The sequence below is a fragment of the Lolium perenne genome, chromosome 1 (assembly GCF_019359855.2).
Source record: "Lolium perenne isolate Kyuss_39 chromosome 1, Kyuss_2.0, whole genome shotgun sequence".
Classification (NCBI taxonomy): Eukaryota; Viridiplantae; Streptophyta; class Magnoliopsida; order Poales; family Poaceae; genus Lolium; species Lolium perenne.
In genome coordinates this window covers 86,951,459-86,962,398 of record NC_067244.2, presented here as the reverse complement: position 1 = coordinate 86,962,398, position 10,940 = coordinate 86,951,459, and the positions used below count along the sequence as shown (strand labels likewise).

Below are 10,940 nucleotides of genomic sequence, written 5' to 3'. Positions count from 1 at the left end.
CGGAAGAGTCGGATCAAACAGTCTTAGGTACGCTAAGCATTCTTACTCATCCTGGCAAAGTATTATTTAATACTGGAGCAACCACATCATTTCTTGCATTGGAGTTTGTGGAAAAATTCGGGCTTAGATGTTCTAAGTTAGAAACCCCTATAACTGTCCTATCCGCGGGGGGAACGATCTTAGTAACCCACGTGAAAGAAGCACAAGTCCTAACCATATGTGACTGTGTGTATTTCGCGGACCTATTCATCATACCCATGAAGGACATATCAGTCATCTTAGGGATGGATTGGTTGACAGAAAATGGAGCGGTGATTAACTGTGGAGACAAAACAGTGTCACTTCGCAACTCCATAGGAGGTCGAATAGTGTTCCAAGGCGATAGGTACAGTGAGTTGGAGATTGGATTGGAACTCAACAGCCTGAAGGAAGTGAGAATTGAAGATATTCCTGTAGTAAATGAGTTTAAGGATGTATTTCCTAAGGAACTACCGGGGATGCCACCCGATAGAGAGATAGAATTCACAATCGATCTAATTCCAGGCACAGCACCAATAGCACAACCACCATATAAGATGGGGCCAAAGGAGTTAGTGGAACTAAAAGCTCAGATAGATGAACTGGAACAGAAGGGATTTATTCAAGAAAGTGTGTCACCATGGGGTACACCAGTTATTTTTGTGGATAAAAGAGATGGAGGAAAGAGAATGTGTGGAGATTACAGAAATTTGAACAATGTAACTATCAAGAACAAGTATCCTTTACCTAGAATTCAAGATCTTTTTGATCAAGTTCAAGGAGCAGGAGTCTTCTCAAAGATAGATTTAAGGTCAGGATACCATCAAATCAAGATCAAGAAGGAAGATGTACCAAAAACAGCATTCGTATCAAGGTATGGACACCATGAATACTTGGTTGTACCATTTGGACTAACAAATGCACCAGCAATTTTCATGAATTTGATGAACAAGATATTCATGAAGTACTTGGACAAGTTTGTGATAGTGTTCATAGATGATATTCTAATCTATTCCAAAGATAAAGAAGAACATGCCAAACATTTGAAGATAGTTCTGCAAACTTTGAGGGAACATCAGCTATATGCGAAGTTCAGCAAGTGCAAATTTTGGTTAGATAGTGTTGAATTTCTTGGACATGTGATAACCAAAGAAGGCATAGCGGTGAATCCAAATAAGGTTCAGTCCGTATTGGAATGGAAATCACCTAAAAATGCTAAGGAGATACGAGGATTTCTTGGTATGGCAGGCTATTATCGGAGATTCATAGAGGGATTTTCGAAGATTGCAGGACCAATGACCAAGTTACTCAAGAAAAATACTCCATTTGTGTGGACTGATGAGTGTGAAGCCAGCTTCCAAACACTCAAGGATAAGTTAACCACAGCACCGGTGTTAGCAGTTCCTGAACCTGGAAAGGATTATACGGTGTATTGTGATGCTTCCAAGAATGGACTTGGATGTGTTCTTATGCAAGATCGGAAGGTAATAGCTTATGGATCAAGACAGTTGAAACCACATGAACACAACTACCCAGTACATGATCTCGAATTAGCGGCGATTGTGTATGCTTTGAAGAGTTGGAGACAATTTCTATATGGATCCAAGTGTGAGTTATACACTGATCACAAAAGTTTGAAGTATTTCTTCACCCAGAAAGAATTAAACATGAGACAGAAGAGATGGTTAGAGTTGATTAAGGATTACGATCTTAAGATCAACTATACACCAGGCAAAGCTAATGTAGTAGCAGATGCCCTAAGTAGGAAGAGTACGGAGAATCAACCTACGGAATGGGAAATTCCGAAGGAACTTCGGAAGGAGTTAGAAGATGCTCAGATTCTGTTTATTCAGGGTGATGTCAAAGGAAGTATAGCAACCATGAGGATAATGGATGAGATGTACTCAGACTTGAAATATGAGATTATCCGAAAGCAAGCGGATGATTTGTTCATCCAAGAGGAGATAAAAAGGATTGGCGAAGGAAGACCATCGGAATTCCATCTAGGGGATTTTGATTCATTATATTTCCAGAAAAGGATCTGTGTACCAGATGATCCAGAAGTGAAGTCAATCATATTAAAAGAAGCACATGAAACCCCTTATTCCATACATCCAGGAAGTACGAAGATGTATATGGATTTGAAGGAGATGTTCGTGGAACAACATGAAGAGAGAAATAGCACAATATGTCTCGGAATGTCATACATGTCAACGAGTGAAGGCAGAGCATCAGAGTCCTGCGGGATTACTCAAACCACTAGAGATACCGGAATGGAAATGGGATGAAATAGGAATGGATTTTGTTACTGGTTTACCAATGACTAATAAGAAGAAGGATATGATATGGGTAATAGTGGATAGACTCACCAAGAGTGCTCATTTCATAGCCGTAAACACAAAAGATAATGCAGAAAAGCTTGTGGATATATATGTGAAGGAAATTGTGAGTAAGCATGGAGTACCAAAGAAGATAGTCTCAGATAGAGGTTCGATTTTCACATCAGCATTCTGGAAACAACTACAAGAATCTTTGGGATCCAAGTTGGATTTCAGTACAGCATATCATCCACAAACCGGAGGACAAACCGAAAGAACCAATCAGATACTTGAGGACATGCTTAGAGCTTGTGCTCTGAACTTTGGAGGCTCATGGGAGGATCATTTACCTTTAGCAGAGTTCTCATATAACAATAGTTATCAGAGTAGCATTCAGATGGCACCGTACGAAGCATTGTACGGAAGGAAGTGTCGATCACCAATTTGTTGGTTTGAAACCGGAGAAAACAAGGAGTTTACACCGGACTACATCAAAGAGAGACAAGATGTCATCGAGGTGATCCGGGATAGACTCAAGGTAGCTCAGAGTCGTCAGAAGAGTTACGCCGACTTAAAAAGAAGAGATTGGGAACCGAAAGTGGGAGACATGGTCTATCTGAAGGTTAGCCCAATGAAAGGACTTAAGAGGTTCGGAGTAAAAGGAAAGTTAAGCCCTCGATATATTGGACCATTTAAGATAATCAGTCAGAATCGAGGAACAGCTTTTGAGTTGGAATTACCGGCACAACTAAGTCAAATTCATAATGTATTTCATGTATCACAACTCAGAAAGTGTTTGAAGGCACCGGATGATCCTATCACATATGAAGAAATTGAATTGCAATCTGATCTAACTTATGTGGAAAGGCCTGAAAAGATCTTAGAAGTTCAATGGAAAAAGTTAAGAAACAGGGCAATCAAATATTGTAAAGTGCAATGGCAACATCATCCTGAGCGAGAAGCCACTTGGGAGACGGAAGAAGAACTCAGGAAGTCTTACCCCGAGATGTTCAGGTACCAATCTTAACTTCGGGACGAAGTTTCTGTTAAGGGGGAGAGGCTGTAATAACCCAGAACATAGGAACAACGAAGGGTAGATTTAGAAATGGGATGTGCATTTCATCGCAAAACGGGGGAAATTTTCGCGCCTTATTGCAACTAAACCTAAGAGGGATCGAGGTTCTCTCTCATTTTGCACTTAGGGTTAGGCATTGTGAGTTAGGGAAATTTCGACATGATCTCTTTTGTATCTTGCTTGATTTGGGGAATTGATTTCATTTGACAAGTGTCAATACATTAAACAATAAACATTGAACAATATAAATGGAATTCATAATTCAAACAACTTATGAATTCAAACAAATTTGAATTTCAAAGTGAATCACAAATACAATGATTATTCCAGAATATAAATATTACATAAATCAAAAGCTCATAAACAAAAACCTTGGGCTTTATTGATATCACAACACAAATTACATTGTCTTTACAAAATTCTTGATACAAGAATTAATGAATAATAAACAGAAATAAAAAGGAAGATTACAATTTGATTCCTAAACTAAAACTTAGACTAATGACTTGGAGAATATCTTCTGGTCATATTCACCTTCAAAAACCTGCAAAACAAAGCAAAGACACTAGCCAGGGGATTAGAAACTAGCAATGTGCAGTTTGGTCAGTTAACCAAGTGTCATTGACACTTGTGTCTGTCCAAAGGTTTGGACAAAGATCAAGATAAGAGCACCAGCAGACCAAACCCGAGCACCTCAGGGCTCAAGTTTCACCACAAGACTGTTGGTGCAATGCACCAACAGCACAACACCATAGATGAGTCATTAGATATGCTAGGGTAAGGTGTCCAAGCCAGAGGAGAACCACAGCAGTAATAAATAGGCAGAAACCCTAGAAACCATGCTTTGTCGACCAGAGCAACACACAGCAAGCCATATCCAAGAACAACATCAAGTGTTCTTCACTGTTCTTGCTCAAGAACAGAACAAAAACACCAAAACACTCAGCCACCGTAAATCATGGTGACCTAGAAGATCAACCAGGATCGGAGGTGAAGGGCTGTGCACAAACCACAAGACTGCAACAACAAAACATTTCATTCTAGGAGCTGGAACAAGGTATACCTAGTTCCTGGAAGAGATCCAATGGATCTAATCCATCATATGCATAAGCATGGGATGAGCAGATGCTCATATGAGTAGATCATCACTTGGTTTTCACCAAGGATTACCGCTACCAAAAGCTACTAAGATAGAAACCATCCAGATACGAGATCCCGTGCACGTAAGCTAGAAATCTTGCACGTATGCACACACTAGCAAGATCACATGCACAGATAGCACCAAGAGATAGCATAGATTAGCAGCTAAGACTATCTGAAAGATCCTAAGCAAGCAACCATCGGTAAAACCCTAGATTTCTTCACGAGCAAGCATATTGGCATTCATACTTAATATGATTCCCAAATATGCAAGCAAAGTGAGTAGCCAACAAGATCAAATCAATCATGTGAGCAACCAATCAGTAGCAAGGCTACTGAGGTCACATCACACTTAGCACCAAATAAGAGCAAGCCAAATAGATCACATCACTATCCAGAAATGGATTCAGATTTTAATTGCTTGTAAAAGAATCATGAACAGCAAACTCATATACAAGCAAGACATTTAAATCATCACTGCATAAGCAGTTCATCATAATTAAATAATCCAAGCATGAATTTATTACAGATCCATGCTAGACATGACAGCAAAGATACCGTTAAGCAAGACAACTTAATTCATAGCCACTAGAGCAACTCTAGATAGCTAGAAATAAGCAACAAGACAAGTAAGCAACCACACAAAGTGATGCTTGAGCATCAAGATCACTAGACAATTGATTCATATAGCCACGTAATTAGCCGTAAGCAATCATCGACAAGCTATTGATCAAATTGATCAATCACAGCCAGCCAAGCTACACAGAGGATTAGCCAACAAGCAAGAAATGATCCAATGGATCATTGGCTTGCGATAGTAATCTTGAATCATATCACAGCACCTCTCGGCACACACACAAGTGTCACAGATGCAACACAAGTACACCTTGACCAGCAATTATGATAAACCTGTAAGCATAGCAAGCCCATAAGCATGAACAGCAGGGTATATCAAACCATAAGCAAGCACAGTAGAGCCTGGCAAGTGTAGAGCAAGCTAGGAGTAGCAGAGAAGCAAGCATAGCATGAACAGCAAGCAAATCGACATGTGCCAGTACCAATAACTGGTAATCTGACCATAAGCTTACAGTAAACCGAAGCACAGCAAGATTGCGCAGCAGTAGCATGACTCTAGATGATCACAAGATCACCAGAGAGTAACATAGCATGAGGAGGAAGAAGCACAGTAACAAGGGGAGGCGCACGAGGAGTAGGAGGAGGAACAGAGAACCTTACCCGCGCTCGGAGGCGTAAACTATGGCATGGCGAGGCGCTGCCCGCGCGGCCATAGCAGCTGCAAAGCCAGTGGAAGTCGCCGGCGTTACGCCGACGAACACCACCACAGAAGACAAAGACGGAGACGACGGCACAGGCGCTGCGAGCAGCACCCGCGCCAGGTCGGTCTCGGAGGCGCACACGACGACGACGAAGGCGAGAGCTCGTCGGAGACCACCAGATCGCCCATGGCGATTCTCCACGAGATCCAGATCGAGGCGATTCGCCAGGAGAGGACGAGAGGAGAGAAACGGCTCGGACAGATCGATAGATCTGCTCGAGGCGGTTCTAGATCGGTAAGTGGCTACGGCGGAGGAGGCCGGTGATGGCCGGAGCAGGGCGGCGGCCATGGCGGCGACGCCATCGCCACGGAATCGCCAGAGAGGCTAGGGTTAGACGAGTGAGAAGAGGGCCGAGTGAGAGTGAGAGTGGTGGGCCGCTTCGGCGCCACCAAACCCAAAAGGGGGCCAGCCTATTTGGGCCGTCCCTGGGTTAGTTTAATTGGGCTGGGCCCAATAGGGGTCCAGGGGGTATTTTGGTCATTTTACATTTAATAAAAGACCAAAACTTTACCAAATTTTTATAAATCATAAACAACTCTAAAAATCCAATAAAAATTGGATTTATAAATGAAAAATAAATCTTAACCAGAATAAAATATGAAATGAAATTATGAAATAAATTCAAAATTATGAATTTTTAGAATTTAAATAATAACTTGGAATTTTCAATTATTATTTCCTTGTATTTAAAATTCAATGTAATATCTCAAATATGTTCTAAAACTTATTTTCAACCATTTCAACATGTGATTCTATTATTCCAAGTCATTTCATTTGAACAAGGGAACTTTTCCCTAAAACTACTATATTCCTTTTTATTCCAAAAACTATAGAGGTAACTCTATAATTTCAAATTATTTTGGAATGACTAAGGTAATTATCAAGTAAAATCATTTTACTTTGAAAATTGTTGTACTTTGTGTGAATTACCATGATTAACACTTTTAAATCAATTGTAAATTACCGTCAAAGACATAAATCTTAAATACAACCCTAACTTGTAATAACTCAATGGGGTAAAGGGATTCAACATAAAATAATACATCCATGATTGCATTATTTGGATTTTTATAACATTGTCCTTACCGACAATGATGCTTCTTACAGAACCCGAGGTCCAGGTTCCATCAACTGCATTGAACTGCACTATCTCGCAGTCCACAGGCAAGTTCACCCTTGCTCATGTCAACTTGATTATTTTCTATTACTTTAATGCAAAACTATATACTTATCATTCCTGCATCGCAAATGAAATGTTATTTTCCAACTATGAATATGACTATGTGGCTGGCAATGGAACCATGGTATGTGTTGATATGGTGGAGGTTCCATTGCAATGGGTTATATCACCCTAGGATTAAATTACCAATGCCGTCCAGTGATTCTAGCGCCGTACAAACCGCGTTGACCATGAGATCTATAATGGCTCGAAAAGCCAGCTGTATCTTTTCCCTTCTGCACGCCAACGGATTGGTAGAGCCGGCGGGGTGTTGGAGGCACTGCCGTAGGTTGGGATAGCCTTTTAAATCCCCATCCATTAGTGATGATGGCTCTACGATCTATGAAGGATTGTCCAAAGTACACCATGAGTAAAGCCGTATTATCGGGGGAAAGTCTACTGGAGGTGTACGGGTGGACAAAAGGGTGGGTTTGCAGTCGCGGAGAAGGCGGTGTGGGCTTGGATCTTTATACCTGGCCTCACACCAAAGGAAGTGTGAACGGGGGCAAGTCCCTGCGGATGGCAAAAAGGGTGAGATCTCTTGTGGGAAAAGTAACGCACCTCTGCAGAGTGTATCAAATTGTGGCTGTCACTCCTTGTTCCGGGAAGGAATCGCGAACGCGGCAGGAAAGGAACTCCACGAAGTTCTAGTCAACCTGTGAAGACTGACGGGCATAGTTTTCATAATAAAAGCAACCTTTTGAAGAAATGTTTTCAAAACATGCATTGACCGGCGATTTCCTGATCAATGGTCGTAGCTAGTGCATCAAACACCTTTTATTCTTTTAGAACTTGCTGAGTACCTCTGTACTCACTTTCTTTCGACACCCTTGCTAGACTGTGATTCCGAAGTGGAGGCTATCAACGATGGAGCACCAGAAGGAAGCTACGAGCTGGTCTACGAAGAACCTGATCTTACCGGCGGAGTGGAAGGCGTAGACTATGGGATAATCTACGGACCAGATAACACGGAGGTGGAGGAGTAGTGACATACCCTAGCATCATAGAGCCGAGCAACGTAGAACTTACCTAAATAAGTTGTTGAGCTCTTTTCATCTTTAGTATGAGTTGTAATGGTACTTTAGTAGTATATTAGGGTGTTCTCATAGGACCTGTGAAAATACCAACTTGTAAGAAAATGTTTGTAATAAAGTATGGAGTGTTATGACCTGCAATGTTTCTGTTGTACCACTCTGAGGGATATGGCAATTTGTGAGGAAGCCCCTTCACAAAGATCATATCAACGACTTGTATACTACAACATGCAGTGGTATGCTGGGTCACCGCAGGTAGCCCCACGTCTAAGGGAACGATTACTACGTCCAAACATAAACATAATTTAAAAGAGCAGCAGTTCTTCAAGTAATCACCTGATGGTTTTTTTCTCGAAAAGTTTACGGTTCTATTAATAAACATCAACAACGGTGCGAAGAGCTTAAAACTAAAAAAAAAAAATCAGCTAGCAAGAATACAATCACTAGATTGCGTCGAATGTGCGCTGTCGTGGTCGCTCTCTCTCTCTCTCTCTCTCTCTCTCTTTCACAGGAGACCGGCAAAGCTTGGTGAAGTTTGCTGTAGTAGACAAAAAAAATTGTTGTGTTACGAATCCAAAAAACCAGTGCATCCGAGCAACAAAGAGAATAACAGGATGGGCAAACATGCAGCCACACCAACTAGCTACTGCATGTTAATTTAGCTCTCCTTGATTAATTCTTCGACTGATTTCTTGTTTTTTTCCACTCACTGCATCAGGTACCCAGATTGCCGACACAAAAAAGTGTCGGCAAAGGCACCAAAAGTGGCGGCAAAGATTTTTCAAGGCATAAAAAAAAGTGATGCGTTTATTCCAGTCGAGGTAGGTCTTTGCCGGCATTTTTAGAAAAGTGCTGTTAATTATATTTTAAGGCACTTCCAAAAATGCCGCTAGTTAGTATTGCCGGCACTTTTGAAAGATGCAATGGAATCTTTTTGCTGGCACTTTCCAAAAATGCCATAGAATCTTTTTGCCGGCACTTTTCGAAAAATGTCACGAAATCTTTTTACTGGCACTTTTCTAGGGATACCATCTAAACTTTTTGCCGGCACTTTTAAAGGATGCCTACAATTACTTTTTCAGGCTTTTAATTCTGGTGCCGCTGATTATTTTCTTAGGCATTTTTAAGGTTGCCATACTGCCTGCAAACATTCAAGGAATCTACAATCAAGCATACATCACACTCAAGAAATCAAGCAATGTTTAAAACCAATATTTCCAAGCAATCTAAGTTTGAAACCAACATTTTGAAACATTCAAGGATTCACAATCCATGCATCTAATTAACGTCCATGACCAACAGTGTTCATCGCCACATCATGAACAACATGGTTTGACACCATTAGATAAAATACACAACAAGGTTCATCTAACATGGTTCATCTAACTGGCTTCCATCTTACTTGTCTGACCAACAAGGCTCTTTGTTCCCGATTCGCTTGCTTGTTCCTCCAATGTCAGCATCCTACCATCACATCTAGAATAAATAGACTAACCACAGAAGTAGTTATGTTCCTTATATCAGGGAAGTAGATATATTACCCATTGCGAAAATAAAATCCAATTGCAGTAATAATGTGAAGAAAATCGTATAATATCCGCACTTACAAATTCAGTAGGTCAAAAGCTTTCTGGAGCCTATTACAGGAAAGATATTAGAGTACAAAATAAAATCATTTGTAGCAACTAAATATTAGTTGGTTCTACACAGGTAATAGGCCAAAACTGAATATGAAGGCTTAAAGAAGAATTACTTTTATCCTGTAACAATACCTCGTATCGAAATGTATATAGAGAGCAAAAGCTCAACAGAGATGTGTTATTAGACAGTTAAGGCTCTGAGCACATGAATAAGAATTAGGGGGGTTAGCTTAACCATGCTCGTTGAAGAGATTAACCCATGCATGTTTAAAGTGGCTAAAAAGTAGGCCGTGCATTACAGAAAACTGGGTTCTATAGGAAAAAGTATATAGTAGTAGACTTTAAGCAACGAAGCATCATTTATACCTTGCCTTCAATCTTGTAGCTCCTGCAAATAAGGACTTTTCTTCTCAATCCTACCTTTCGGTTTGAGAAGATCCGTCTGTAAATAGAAACACACTAGATATGTTACTGTCTACACAACTCTAAACACACTATATGTTATATCATACAGAAATTAAAAACAAGCAAATAGCACTCCTGCGGAAACTTAGCATTATTTCACCAATTGAAACGGATTCAAGAGAACCCTAAGAAGAAGAAAAGGTGGTATGGTGTGATTAGATGAAAAAGGAAGAAGGAATCAGCCAAAGGAATAGCAGACTCATTCATCTAACCTGTGATGTGAATATGGTTGAGGGATGCAGGAGTTCTAGCCTGGGTGGAAAACAGACTGCCAATCCCAGCCCCAGCAGTTCTAGTAGTTTATCGTGATAGAAAACAAGAAGGGAGACAGGGGAACGGAGGTGTAGGACAGTAGGATAACATACCTTGAAGGATTTGAGAACTGGAGATGGTGGCCGGCCTGGGAGGAAGGAGATGACAATCGAAATCAAATTAGAGATCATGTGACAGTACCATGGCAGTAAGAGTGTGGATGGCAACTAGAAATGGCAATTATTTGATCAAAATAATTCTGGATATAAAGAAATAATCTACTAGAAATGGCAACAAATCCAAAAAGCTATGTAGAATGTGGGACAGTGTTAAGCAATATTATAACTTAAATTTCACATTATAAAGTACTGATAAGTTGTATTCATTTTCTCTACTCTGAAACCTATAGAACAATCTCTCGAACTAGAATTACATGGTGAGA

General features: G+C 40.5%; 1 long non-coding RNA gene across 1 annotated transcript; it reads right to left on the bottom strand.

Moving 5' to 3' along the window:
- Positions 1-9,340: 9,340 nt before the first annotated feature.
- LOC127304727 (uncharacterized) lies at positions 9,341-10,599 on the bottom strand. The gene is made up of 2 exons (XR_007853510.2): positions 10,459-10,599; positions 9,341-10,223 (listed from the first exon to the last, which is right to left on the bottom strand). It is a non-coding gene; the product is annotated as an uncharacterized lncRNA (long non-coding RNA).
- Positions 10,600-10,940: the final 341 nt, after the last annotated feature.